The sequence below is a fragment of the Mus caroli genome, unplaced genomic scaffold (genome assembly GCF_978045245.1).
Source record: "Mus caroli unplaced genomic scaffold, Mus_caroli_1 scaffold_2, whole genome shotgun sequence".
In the NCBI taxonomy this organism is placed as follows: Eukaryota; Metazoa; Chordata; class Mammalia; order Rodentia; family Muridae; genus Mus; species Mus caroli.
Window position 1 is genome coordinate 130,762,072 of NW_028227257.1, and position 12,529 is coordinate 130,774,600.

At 44.0% G+C, this 12,529-nt stretch overlaps 1 protein-coding gene across 1 annotated transcript in view; it reads right to left on the reverse strand.

Annotated features, from left to right (window-relative positions):
• Lypd6 (LY6/PLAUR domain containing 6) overlaps window positions 1-7,757 on the reverse strand; it is a 136,034-nt gene extending 128,277 nt beyond the window's left edge. Inside the window, exon 1 of the mRNA XM_021156567.3 lies at window positions 7,659-7,757. The gene's annotated coding sequence lies outside the window, so the exon portion shown is untranslated. The remainder of the gene's footprint in view (window positions 1-7,658) is intronic.
• Between the last annotated feature and the right edge of the window lie 4,772 nt (window positions 7,758-12,529).

The following is a 12,529-nucleotide window of genomic DNA, read 5'->3' on the forward strand; positions in this document are numbered from 1 at the left end:
TCTCTCTCTCTCTAAGGGGTGAGGTGTTTGTTTGTTATTGTGTGGTTTTAAAACAGGGTTGTTTCTCTGTGTAGTCCTGGCCATCCTGAAACTCGCCCTATAGATCAAGCTGGCCTCAAACTCAAGAGATCTGCCTGCCTCTGCCTCTCAAATACTGAAATTAAAGATGTGCCAACCATTGGACTGAGTGCAGGGTCCCCAACAGAAGAGTTAGAGAAGGAACTGAAGGAGCTTAGGGGGTTTGCAGCCCCATGGGGAGAGCAACAGTGTCAACTGGCCAGACCCCCCAGAGCTCCCTGGAACTGGACCACTAACCAAAATGTATACATGCAGGGTCCCATGGCTCCGGCAGCATATGTGGCAGAGGATGGCCTTATTGGACATCAGGGGGAGGTGCAGCCCTTGAGCCTGAGGGTGTTCAATGGCCCAGTATAGGGGAATACCAGGGTGGGAAGGTGGGAGTAGGTGGAGGGGGAGCATCCTCCTAGAGGCAGGGAGATAGGATGGGGGTTTCTGAAGGGGAGACCTGGAAAGAGGAAAATATTTGAAATGTAAATAAAGAAAATATCCAATAAAAAAGAGGGGGAGAAGTACCCTACCACTGCCCTGAATGAGATCTGGTCTTCTACAGGGAAGACCACACCAATTGGCTATCTAATATCAAAGATCAGCTCTGAAAACATACAAGTAACATCATATAGACTGAGCAGAACATATTAGAAATATATACATATATGCATATAATATGTAACCACCATTAGTGAAAAGAGGCCATGAAGGAGAAAGGGGGGATGAAGGGGGGAGGTTTGGAGGGAGGAAAGAAAAGTGGAAATTGTGTAGTTAAGTCATAATCTCAAAAACAGTAGAAAATAGTAAAAGATATATCCTAATGGTCACCCCAAATCCTCCCCTTCAAATGCATTAAGTGAGTTGTTATTTAATGATTTGGAATATTTGAAGATACTCCTGTCGGCAGAAAACAGTTATTTTAAAAGGGAAGCAGAAATGGGAATATAACATAGAGGCTTTGGATTCATCCTGAGCGCAGGGAAAAGGAAATCAAAACCCAAGCACAGTAACTGGATAATCCTATAGATAAGAACTCTTCTTTGTAAGATTTACAAAAAGCCTGCAGCACATCAGGATTTTATACCCAATATTCATTTGACTAACAACCCATTTTGTGTGGGAACTATTGATAAATACACTAAAAAGCTTTCCAACCTAAGTTATTCTCTGTATTCTCTTATCAAAGGAGAACACGGATAAGCAGATGGGGATGCAGGGCAGGAGACATGGGATTACATTACATTTAAGCTTGACATTTTATCTAAGTCCCTTGGTTGCAAATAGCAATGGATATGTTCTAATACCTTTTTTTTTCACCATGAGAAATGACCCAGATTTATTCTACTTGTAACTATGTATACTGAGTTAGAATTAGACTTCAGACATCTACCTAGATCTTCTATAAAACCCCATGAAGGGTCAAAATGACAGACTAGCCTGGGATAAAACTGAAGGTGCTGATGGGGCATCACATTGGGCATTCTCTGAAAGCCAGGAGTAAACTAGGCACTCCCACTGGGGCCGGGAAGCTGGGAGACTTCTCTCTGGAGCTGTTATAGCGATGTTGGTATCTAGAAGGATGAGGCTCCTAGGTCAGCTGATCTTTTCCCAAGCCAATCCAATGTGGCAGCTATAACCTCACCCCCAAGCTGTACTGTGTGGACCATTCCAAGAACTCCCTAAAAGGAGTGTCTATCCGAGAGCATTATCCCTTCCAGACAGGGTTCTGCACATTACATCACCAGTTAGTAACTACTTCATCCAAACCCTACCCACAATCCTGGGCACTCAACATCTGTTTGCTCTTATCTGACTCTTTGTCACCCAGCTTTCAGAAATGACAGAAAGAGAGGCACAGCCTAGACAACAGATTATACACAAGAACAAGATGAAGCTATTTATTTCTTCTACAAAGAATCTTTCTGACAATATATGTAATATTATTTTCACCACAATCTCTCATTAAGTTGATGCTAGAAAACAATATCTAAAGACTCCTGAACCCCTTGAATGGATTAATTATAAATATTTGTCTTAAACCGCCCACATTGCCATAACAAAATGCCTTAGACAGTTACTTTACAAACAAGTAGAATTTATTGCTTAGCAGTCTAGAGACTGGGAAATCCAAGGTGAAGGAACCAGCATATTTGCTCCCTGGGGAAGATTCATTCTCTGCTTCTAGGATGTTTATCTTCACAGAGCTGCAGGGCAAGACACTCTCTTCAGTTTCTTTTGTGAAGGTACCAATTCATGGGGCTGGGCACTAAAGGTCCCACTTCTAACACCTGGATCGGGAAGGGTACCAAGATTCAGACCATCAAAAATCAATAATAGTTAATGGTTCCAATATAAAGTGCTCCTTCACAAAAGCTTGAGTTTACCCAAACAGCCAAGGCTAACTGGACAGGTGTACAACCGGATCCACAGTGTGGAAATGGATGAGGCGACCACAAACCAAGGACTGGGGAACAGACAAAATCCAGAGCAAAGAAAGTACCAGTCCTCAGTCATGGAAACTTGAAAGAAGAGAAGGGTACAAATGGCCGGAGAGAGATCAGAAGTCAACTTTACAGTAGAGAGTCTATAATGATAAACAACTGTCACTTTCAAGATAAAAGAAAAGCCAGGAGAATAACCAGACAGGAGACTAAATCAAGACCAGTGACTCACACTATGCCAGAGGGTAAGCAGCCCTCTGAACTCCTTATTCTCATGGCTACGAATCTGAGTCTTTCAGCCCCTTCGTTCAGTTCAGAACACTCAGTAGTATTTATTCCTGGGAAATTTCTCTATGTCCTGTCCTAAGGCAAGTGCTAATTCCTTTAGGAAGTAAGAAATAGGTTAGCTCCTGTTTTCATGTGGCTTACATTCTTGGTTCTTCGTATCCTAAGAGCCATGGCAAACAGAATCCCACTAGGTTCTGGCCAGCTGTGACTATCTATAGAAGCACCACTGCCAATCAAAGCTGAGGAAGAAACTCTCATTTCAACATATTGCCCTTTAGACAGAAAGAATCCAGAGCAGGTGGGCAGCCAATCTCCCATCCACAAAGGTTCAGAAGAGGAAAAAGAAAGGATACACACAAACAAGTCTTTCTTTGTAACAAGACTGCGTACAAGCAACAGTTACAACAGTGTAACTTTTCCCCCACAATATGGTTCTTCATAAGAGCAAGGTATCATAAGTACTGGAGGAATTTTTGATCAAGGGTTAGGGACCTGGCTCAGTGGATAAGAACATCTGCTCTGCAAGAACCTGAGTCTGGTTCGCTGGCATTCCTGTAAAAAGTCAGGAATGACAGTGCATGCCTGTAAGCCCAGCACTTGCAGAGGAAATGCAGGCAGATCATGCTTAGCTTACAGAGCAAGCTTCCAGTTCAGGGAGAGAGAGACCCTATCTTAAAGCAATAAGGCAAAGAGTGAGAGAGGAAGACACCCTCCGTCCTTCTCTGCCCTCTGCATGCATGCATAGGACATGCACTTGAATATGCAGACACACATGTGCACACACAGATAATAATACTGAAAATTTAAAAGACAGGAAAAATTCTAGAAAATCTGCAATACTCAGAGACAGTCATTGCTAATATTTCGAAAGTTTTTCTCTACATTGATAAGTGAACAGATAGAGAAAATTTATATAAGCTCATTCAATTACATACTCTTAAAAATAGTAACACACCAATGCATTTTTATAAGCGTCTTTTCTCTTCACATTGACTTGAGCATTTACTAAAACAGAGAGCTAAGTGATCCCACCCAGTTGTGCTGTCAGCTGCTAGGGACGGACTTTAAAACCACACCCCATAAGCATACTAGGAACTGCTTCTCCAAGTACACTTATCTTCAATCTTCGGTTCTGACTTTAATCCTATTTCTTTTCTTCCCATTCAGGCTGTTCCCACAGAGTCACGTGAGCAGGGTGCCCTTACTATGAACATGGCTTCCTATCTGTTCACATCTGCAACCGTGTTAAAGGTGGCCACACGTGTGAACTACTTCCTGGAAGAGCCTATTTGTCCACTCAGAAGTGTCTATAGAGCTCCGCTATGCTCGTTTTTTGGCTCACTTCCCATTCCTAACAAAAGACTCTGAATAGACAAGAAACTGGGACTTATAACAGGAATTATTACGACCTATTTTCCCCAATCTCTAATCCTAACTCCTTTTTTTTTCAAACTAAGTCATTATTTTTGTTATCATCTGCTTGCTCTTAATACTAATGGCCCTGTCCCAAGGACATGGTCTGATGTGATGGGCCAAGGTTGTTTCCTGTTGACCCTGTCCTAACAAGCGCCCTGCAGGGCACCAGCTAATGCCCCACTAATACTCTGAGGAGCTGTCTTATGAGCCGCGTCTCACACATGCACTTGGAGGAAGGCCAGCTGGCCCTGGTGATTTATCTGTATCTAGTCCAGTGGTCAGGTCTAGAGTCTCCTGGGCATGTGCTGCTGCATGATCTATTACCTCCACTGTGGGAACTGCTTGAGAGAGCCTGAGTGCAGCTATCTTACTCAGCAGAAACAGAGGCGAAGAATTCTATTTCCTCTCTCTTGGCCACTGAATACATGTTTGGCATATGAAAGTCCACCAGTCCCTCGCTGTGCAGCAACTGTGTTTCAAAACTGTTTCAGACTTTTCAAATTCACCTCTGGATATCTCACATCTGATGTACATACAATGTATCACCCTTTGTGGTGACCTATTATAATAGTAACTTAATAAGTCAGCCCTTCAAATAGTCCATTTCATTAAATGTATTTAGGCATTCTCTTCTTCACTTTTCCCCTGCATACTTAGTGTTTTAGATCACTTGGGTCTAAGACCTTTATTTTTCTGACTACATTTGGGTACCTATACAGTAATTTACAAAAATCCCTCATTTTCTTAAGAGTCATTTGATTTCCAAGTATTTCCTTTATTTTCCCCCACTGTATCGGCACTCACTGAATTCCTTTTTACAAAATGATTGTGTATTTGACCTCTTTCTTTGGCGTGCTCTCCCCCAGGCTGAACTAAACTACTCTTCATTACATACTATAATCTGTATTAACCACTAAGTGACCAGCTGCCGAATGAAGGGATGGTAGCATCAGCTACCAGCCATGGGGCTGTTCCTAGGTACCACATCACATGCTGAAGGCTTGACATACATTCGACATTGTGCTCAGGTGCCAGACTGTAACCTTTGGCAGCACCTAGAGTGGAGCTGCTACAACTAGAACATCAATAAATACTTCATGAACAAACTGAAAAACTGCATGAAGTTCATTTTTCAACATTGCAAGAAAATTCAAAGATAGAGTGAACACTTTCTGAAGTCTCACAGTATGTGATGCCAAGTCTTGAATCCAAAGCTCACGCAATGAATTAAGACTTAACACTTGTAAAGTCAATATGCACTTGCATTCATGCAAACAAAATTAACTTCATAAATCTCAATAGATACAACCATACCCCAAGTAAATATACTGAGCCATAATTTTTCCAAGAAAAGATCTATAAATGACGGGTCCTTAAGAAATAATCACAGAGGCAGAATTCTGTCAGCTAGCCATGCAGGTAAACGCGTGACTTCTCTTTCATCAGTAGCTTCTGCTCTCCTGGACTTTTCCCTGCTGGATAGTTTTTTCCCTATAGTAATCCTGGGTTGACACACTGCAGGGAGCAGGCCACTCCTCAGACTTGGACTGCTCGTATCTCTAGCCACCAGCTAGTGCACACAGTGGCTCCTTAAAGCCATCTTTTGCTTTCTCCTCAACTCATATCAGCCAAACTTGAGTGGAAGCATTAGTGGACAACAAAGCCTTTCAGCAGCGACATATCGGGAAGCGGGTTAAATAACCAAATGTGGTACAAAAGTCATAGATCAGCAAGCAGCAACAACATAAATCATGAAGGTGGGAATGTTTCAACAGGAGGAAAGACAAAACATGATGAGGCAAAGGAAGAATTCAGAAACTAATTTGAGCACTATCATTCAACTGCGGGGGGGGGGGGAATTAATCTGAAAGCCTCAATTGTTCCATGCAGAGAATGGGGGTGATAAAGTATTACTTCCTCACAGATACATCACTGCATCACAGAAACTATACAATACACGTCATTTTCATCTGTCATAACCTAGAGTCAGTTGCATTCATGCACTTCACACTATAAACATTCACCTTACAAAGCTTATCAACAGCTTCAAACTATAGCCCGTTTGACCCATGTCTGCCCCTTTTGGGTGGGTCTGGAAACATTTTTTGATATTGTAGCCTCGTACAATACAACTCACAACAGGCTTGGTATGCCTATAAGCTTGGGAAGCTACTGTGTGCTCATAGGATGAGTACTACAAACCATTGTTTAAACAAGGAAGGCTCTTTTAAGTCCTCCTTCAGTCAGCTGCCTTTGGATGAGGTACAAACTAAAACTGAAAGGGCATAGATGTTTTACATTTAAATAGGTTTAACATCAATGTTCATTAAACGGCTGCATGGATGACTGCACAAATACCTTTCGCAAACTTGGTACACGTGAGCACATATACAGTTGTCTACAGAAATCGGCACAGGTTCAATTTTTTTAAACAGCTACATGGAGTCCCTGGCACTTGGGAGAAAATGCAATAGCTTTAAGTAAGTTGCTCTGGTACCTATGATGGCTGTCCGGAGCAGAGTACAAACCATGAGTCAATTTAACAAGAAATGAGCTTTCTGCTGGAGAATCTGAAGTCTCCCTCTTCCCACAAAGAAAACTGAATTTTGGAAGTCAAGCCTTGGGTAGCTTACCAAAGAGCCAAGAATACTATTCTTTTTGTCCTGTGTTCTGGCAGGTCAACTCTGTTCACCAAATCTCTAACACAAAAAAAAAGCTTCACCTTCCCCAAGTTAAAACAAGGGTAACAACTTTGTTGTTCCCAAGGGTAGCAAGTTTTCATCCTAAAGATACTTGTGACCACCGTGTATAAAACTATACCCAAGCATCAAGTTTTGAACCATAGGACTAGGCAAGTGACAGAAACGGGAGTCCTTGGAGGATTCCAAATGAGTCATACAGACCAACAAATAGAGCGCTTTCTGTTGAAATTAAATGCCTACTCGACTGTAACTACTGTAACCTGAGAAGAGGGCAAAAATCAAGTCTTAAGTGAAGTCCACACTCTGTTTGCAGTTCCCAGCCCGGGGTCGCCGGGGTGGGTGGTCGCAGGGTACAACAGCAGGGCGGTGCCCTAGCACACCGCGCCTCCTACTACCGCCTCGGGTGGGCAAAATCCGGCAGCAACACGTGGGGCGCGGCCACTCTGCCGCCTGGGAACTCACTCCAGCGGGAGTTCCTTGTGCTCGCCCGCTGGGCGGCCCGCAGCCAGGGAAGCTTTCGCCAGCCTTGAACTTGCAGCTCCTGACATCTCCATTCCTCCACAGCGCGCTCTGAGCGTACTACCGACCCGCCCGCTGCGCTCAGCTAATCGCCTTGTATGGAACGCAGTGGCCACGACTCCCGCCCGACAGGACAGTCCTGGCCCGGATGGTACGCCTGGGTCGCCCGCACCCAGAGCCTCCTTTTGTATCTCCCCCCATCCCAGGCTGCCCCCCTACTCACCCGGGATGCTCGTGTCCCTGCCGCCAGAGGCAGCCCGCTGCCCCATCCCACGAACACTGCGGCGCCCCCCGCGTGTGCAATGCGGAGCGCCGCCTGCGCGCGGCCCGTGCCGGGAGCGCAGTAGGAGGAGGAGGGCGCGAGCGCGGCGGGAGGGACGCGCGGGGCGGTGGGGGGCGCGCGCCACTCCCACTCGCGCCCGGCCTCGAGGGTCGCAGGGCCAATCAGCGCGTGCAGGAGGAGCCGAGCCCTCTGCAGGATGCGTTCATTGGCCTGGCCCGCGCCGCCTAACTCTCCCGGACCCGGACTCGAGGCCAAGTCTGCAAAACTCAGGCGGAGGTCCACCGCACACAGGTGGCGGAAAAGAGGGGACTCGGGACCTGTACGGGAAGCCGGTTCCCACGGAGCATCCGTGGCGATCTGTTTGCTCAGGTTGCAGGTCCCTTCCTGTGAGCGACCCCCTGCCCACCACTAGCAGAGCAGCTCACGCCCGCCAAGCACTGCTGAGCGACAACGCCCAGACCAAATCTCATTCCCAGCACTTCTCTGGGATGAAACTCACTGGATGTTAAAGCCAGGCTCCAAACTAGAGGCCACTTGACTTTTACAAGAACACTGGGGCCGGTCTAGAAGGTGGAAAACGGGCCCCGGCAGGACTTGCGTTGGACACGGGAAATGTTGGGGGATTTGAGGAAACCCCCGAGCAAAATGCTACCTTGTCAAACTCTTTCTCTAAGAAACTCCCCAGGCAAACACCTCAACTGGGCTTGTGCAATATTCCTATTCTCTCTCTCTCTCTCTCTCTCTCTCTCTCTCTCTCTCTCTCTCTCTCTCTCTCCCTCCCTTCCCTCCCTCCCTCCCTCCCTCCTCCCCCACCCTTCCCTCCCTCTATCTCCCCCTCTCTCCATTTCCCTCCCTCCTTTCTCATCCTTGAGTTTTGTGTTAATAACTCCTGGATTTCTCAACCTGGGAACTATTGCTACTCCTCATCAGGACAGTTCCAAGAGACAATGGGAACATGGGATGACCAAGAAAGATTCTATGGGTCCACTCTGGGCCAGCCTCACCTAGCCTCTGCCTGGTCTGTCTGTGCCTGGCCTGTAGAGCTGCCTCCAAGAAGGCAGTGTGACACTGACAGCTTGGGCCCATCCTCTGTCTTCCTTTGTCCTCTTGAGCTCTCTGTTTCTGGAACTATTTTAGTCCTCCTCCGAATTCCCCTTCCTCTGTTCTTCTCCCAACATAAAAACATACTTTTTATTTAGCATCTCGCCGTCTTGCCCCCAACAGCACCTTTTGGTGTTTTTGATCATCAGCTTTAGGGCCTCGCTTCTTTCTTTCTCAGTTTATGTTCATGCAAACCTTGCACAAACTTACACAAGCTTGGGGTTCAAGTCCATGGAAATAGTGTGTGCCCTTATGTGATCTTTTGGCAGACAAGGAGATGCTGCTGTCTTGGGCTTCCCACAGGGCTCGGCATTTGGAATGTGTGTTTTATGAACTAATCAACGTGAACCTGCCTGTTGCTCTTAGTATGTGGGCAGGTTATACCTGCAGGTTAGGATATGCATTTAATGTCAGTGTGTCGGGGTATCGATACCTGCTGGAACAAAACCTTCCAGTTTTGGACGTTCACTACTATAAACCTAGTTCACCTGATTGGGAAAAAAAATTATTCAAGGCTGGGGTTTTAGTTAATAATAGAACCCTCCCCTGGCATATAACAAGCTTGGTTTAATCCACATTACCACAAAAATTAATCAATTAATTTAGTATAGAGTATACATGAGGTAAAACCTTAATATTTGGTTTCTAAATAATGTCCAGACTAGACCTGGTAGCTCATGCCTTAACCCTACCATTCAAAAGTCAGAGATAGGAAGATCATTATGAGTTCAAAGCCAACTTGATGAACTTGGTGAGTTCTAGACCAGCCAGGCTACATAAGAAGATGCTATCTCAAAACTAAACCAAACAAACAAAGGCAAGAGGAAGAGGAAAAGGAGAAGTTACCATTGTCGTTCAGGTATATTGCAGCAGTTCATAAAGCCAGAAGGGTAGAAATGAAATCCACTGGCTAATTTTTAAATGTATTTTAGAACATATCAAGGACTTACATGTATGTATGTAAAACAGCAGATTATCTTTTCTGTATTGGAATAATGGATGGTTTTTGTTTCATCCTTTATATTTTATTGTATTTTTAATTTAAATATAGCATTGGGGGGAAAAGCTGATACACCAACTACCAACATCCATTACTCCTCAGACATCAGAGAAGCTAAACATTCTAAATCCTTCTATTCTATGCTTTATATCTGACCATCAAGGCCCATAATCCTGTTTGTAGAATAATTATATGAACAGTCTTTTCTTGACACCCCAACTGCCACTGATACCCTTAACTTGTCTGATCAGAACTCTACAACAGCTTTAACCCATTCAACCTAGTGGGCCACCCTGCTACCATCTCTTACCACCTCTGTCATACTTGCCCTGTGTGAGCCAGGCTCTTATGCTGACCACCCACAGGCCCACATTCCCTGAGGCAGAATGGGCAGTCACCTACCTATGTCTAAGATATCACGGAAGCATGGGAAGTGTCCTCTTCTCTTCCTCCCTGACAGCAAGCTCCTACCTCTGCTTCAAGATTTCTTTCTAATGTCACCCCCTTAATCAAAAAATGACCAGGAGCAGAATTAGTACCTCCCCCTCCTTCCCCTTCCCCTCCCCTCCCCCCTCCTCCTCAATCTGCTTTCAGCTCAAGCACTTTATTTATTCAGTGATTGTTAATCCAGATCCTGCTATGTGCCAGGCACAATGAAGGAAACATATATCGTATTTATTCTCCTGGAGCACACCAAGAGAGAGACAGACTTTAAATCAAGTATTCACACAAACAAATAATTTCACAGATAAGGATGATGAAGCCACTCACTACATCTGCAGAGAAAGTTTGTTCTGGACACGTGTCTATCACAGTGCATAACTAGTTGTGTTAGTCTATTTCTTTATTTACTGACACTTCTGTCTTTTGCCATATGCTTCTATGTACATCCATGTAGACAATAGGGCTTGGCTCATAGTAGGTGGTCAGAAAAAATGTTAAAATAAATCAGTGGGGGAAATAAAGCTTAAATACATACCCCAGGTGCACTATATCACATGTGCTAACACATTAGCACCCATGGACCTCATTCTATGTTGTGACTACTATGATCAGAGCCTTGCCATGTGTTTCTACACTCTTAACTCTCCCTGCATAAACTCTCTCATATCTTCCTATTTGACTCTTATTTAGGAGACAGACCTAATATATTATGTGTAGGTAGTCTAAAGGAATTTGTTCTTTTTTTTCTTTTGTTTTTGTTTTTCAAAACAAATTTTACTTTCAGCATAAAAATCCAAGGTTTGAAATCTGAAATTTGAAGAACAAATAAGAAGCATAATCCAAAAATTAATTGAACTTTGTTCATCTCAAGCCATTTTTTCTGTATAAACATCACCGCATTAAGAGAATGAAAATGCAAATATAGATGGGAGAAACTCTTTGCAAGTTACCCCTGACATTGGATTGGTAGCCAATATGCAAAGAGCTCTAAGGACTCAACAATAAGAAATTAAGCAAGCAATTATAGTAAATGGACAAGAAATATACAAATGCTAAGAGGAACAGCAAAGTAGTCTCAATATCATTAGTGAAATGCTAACTAAAACCACATGAGATACTCTACACCTTTGTCAGCATAAATGTAAGAAAGACAGGAAAACCTAACAACCAACAATGCCAAGTGTTGATGAGTGACGGCATCCATGGTCCTAGTATGATTGCAAAATGCCATGATTTCTATTGGTGTCTCTCCCAAAACTGACAGTAGGCTCCTATTGTTGAAGAAAGCATCTATACAACTCATTGAACATGAAGAAGACTACCGAGCCCTGTCGGCACTACAGTTTAGTATTCATGGTACTAGAAGGTACTCTGTATAATACCAAAGGATAAAAGTAAACACCAGCTCATCTACAAACCCTTCCATATACAAGAGTGACCTGCCTGGAAGACTCACTGGTTCAATAGTGACACAAAGTTTGCAGATGCAACCAATCAATATATTTGATTTAGGTTAAAGCCTGCTTCATGAGATAGAACCCATACCCAACACTGATTGGGTGGCAAAGAACTAAATATGCTAGGGATGTAGGATAAAACCAAATAAATTAACCTAGCTAAAGGACATGGCAATGAACTGACTCCTAACAACATTCTATCATCAATGCCTTACTCAGTCATCATCAGAGAAGCTTCCTCCTTCAGCAGAGGAGAAGAAACACGGAGATCCACAGCCAGACAATATGCAGAGATTGAGAGATATTGGCACAATCGGCCCTAAAAGTCTTCATCCAATCCCTCCCCTCAGGGTTCAGAGAACTCTTCAAAAGAAGAGGAGAAAGGAGTGTAAGAGACAGAGAGGATGGAGGATACCAATAAACCAAGGCCTTCTAGACCTAATAGGGCTGGCTCACACATGAACTCTGTCTGGTAGTTTGAATGAGAACAGCCCCCATAGACTAATAGAGAATGACATTATTTTAATAATATTCAATATGACCTTATTGAAGCAGGTGTGACCTTGCTGGAGGAAGTGTGTCACTGGGGCTGAGCTTTGAGGTTTTAGAAGGTCAAGCCAGGCCCAGTGGCTCACTCATTCTTCCTGATGCCTGACTATCCAGATGTAGAACTCTTTGTTCCTTCTCCAGGTCTGTGCCTGTCTGCTTCTTCCCATGATGATAATGGACTAAACCTCAGAGCCTGTAAGTCCATCCCAATTAAATGTTTTCCTTTGTAAGAGTTGTCACTTGTAAATGAAAATATTGTT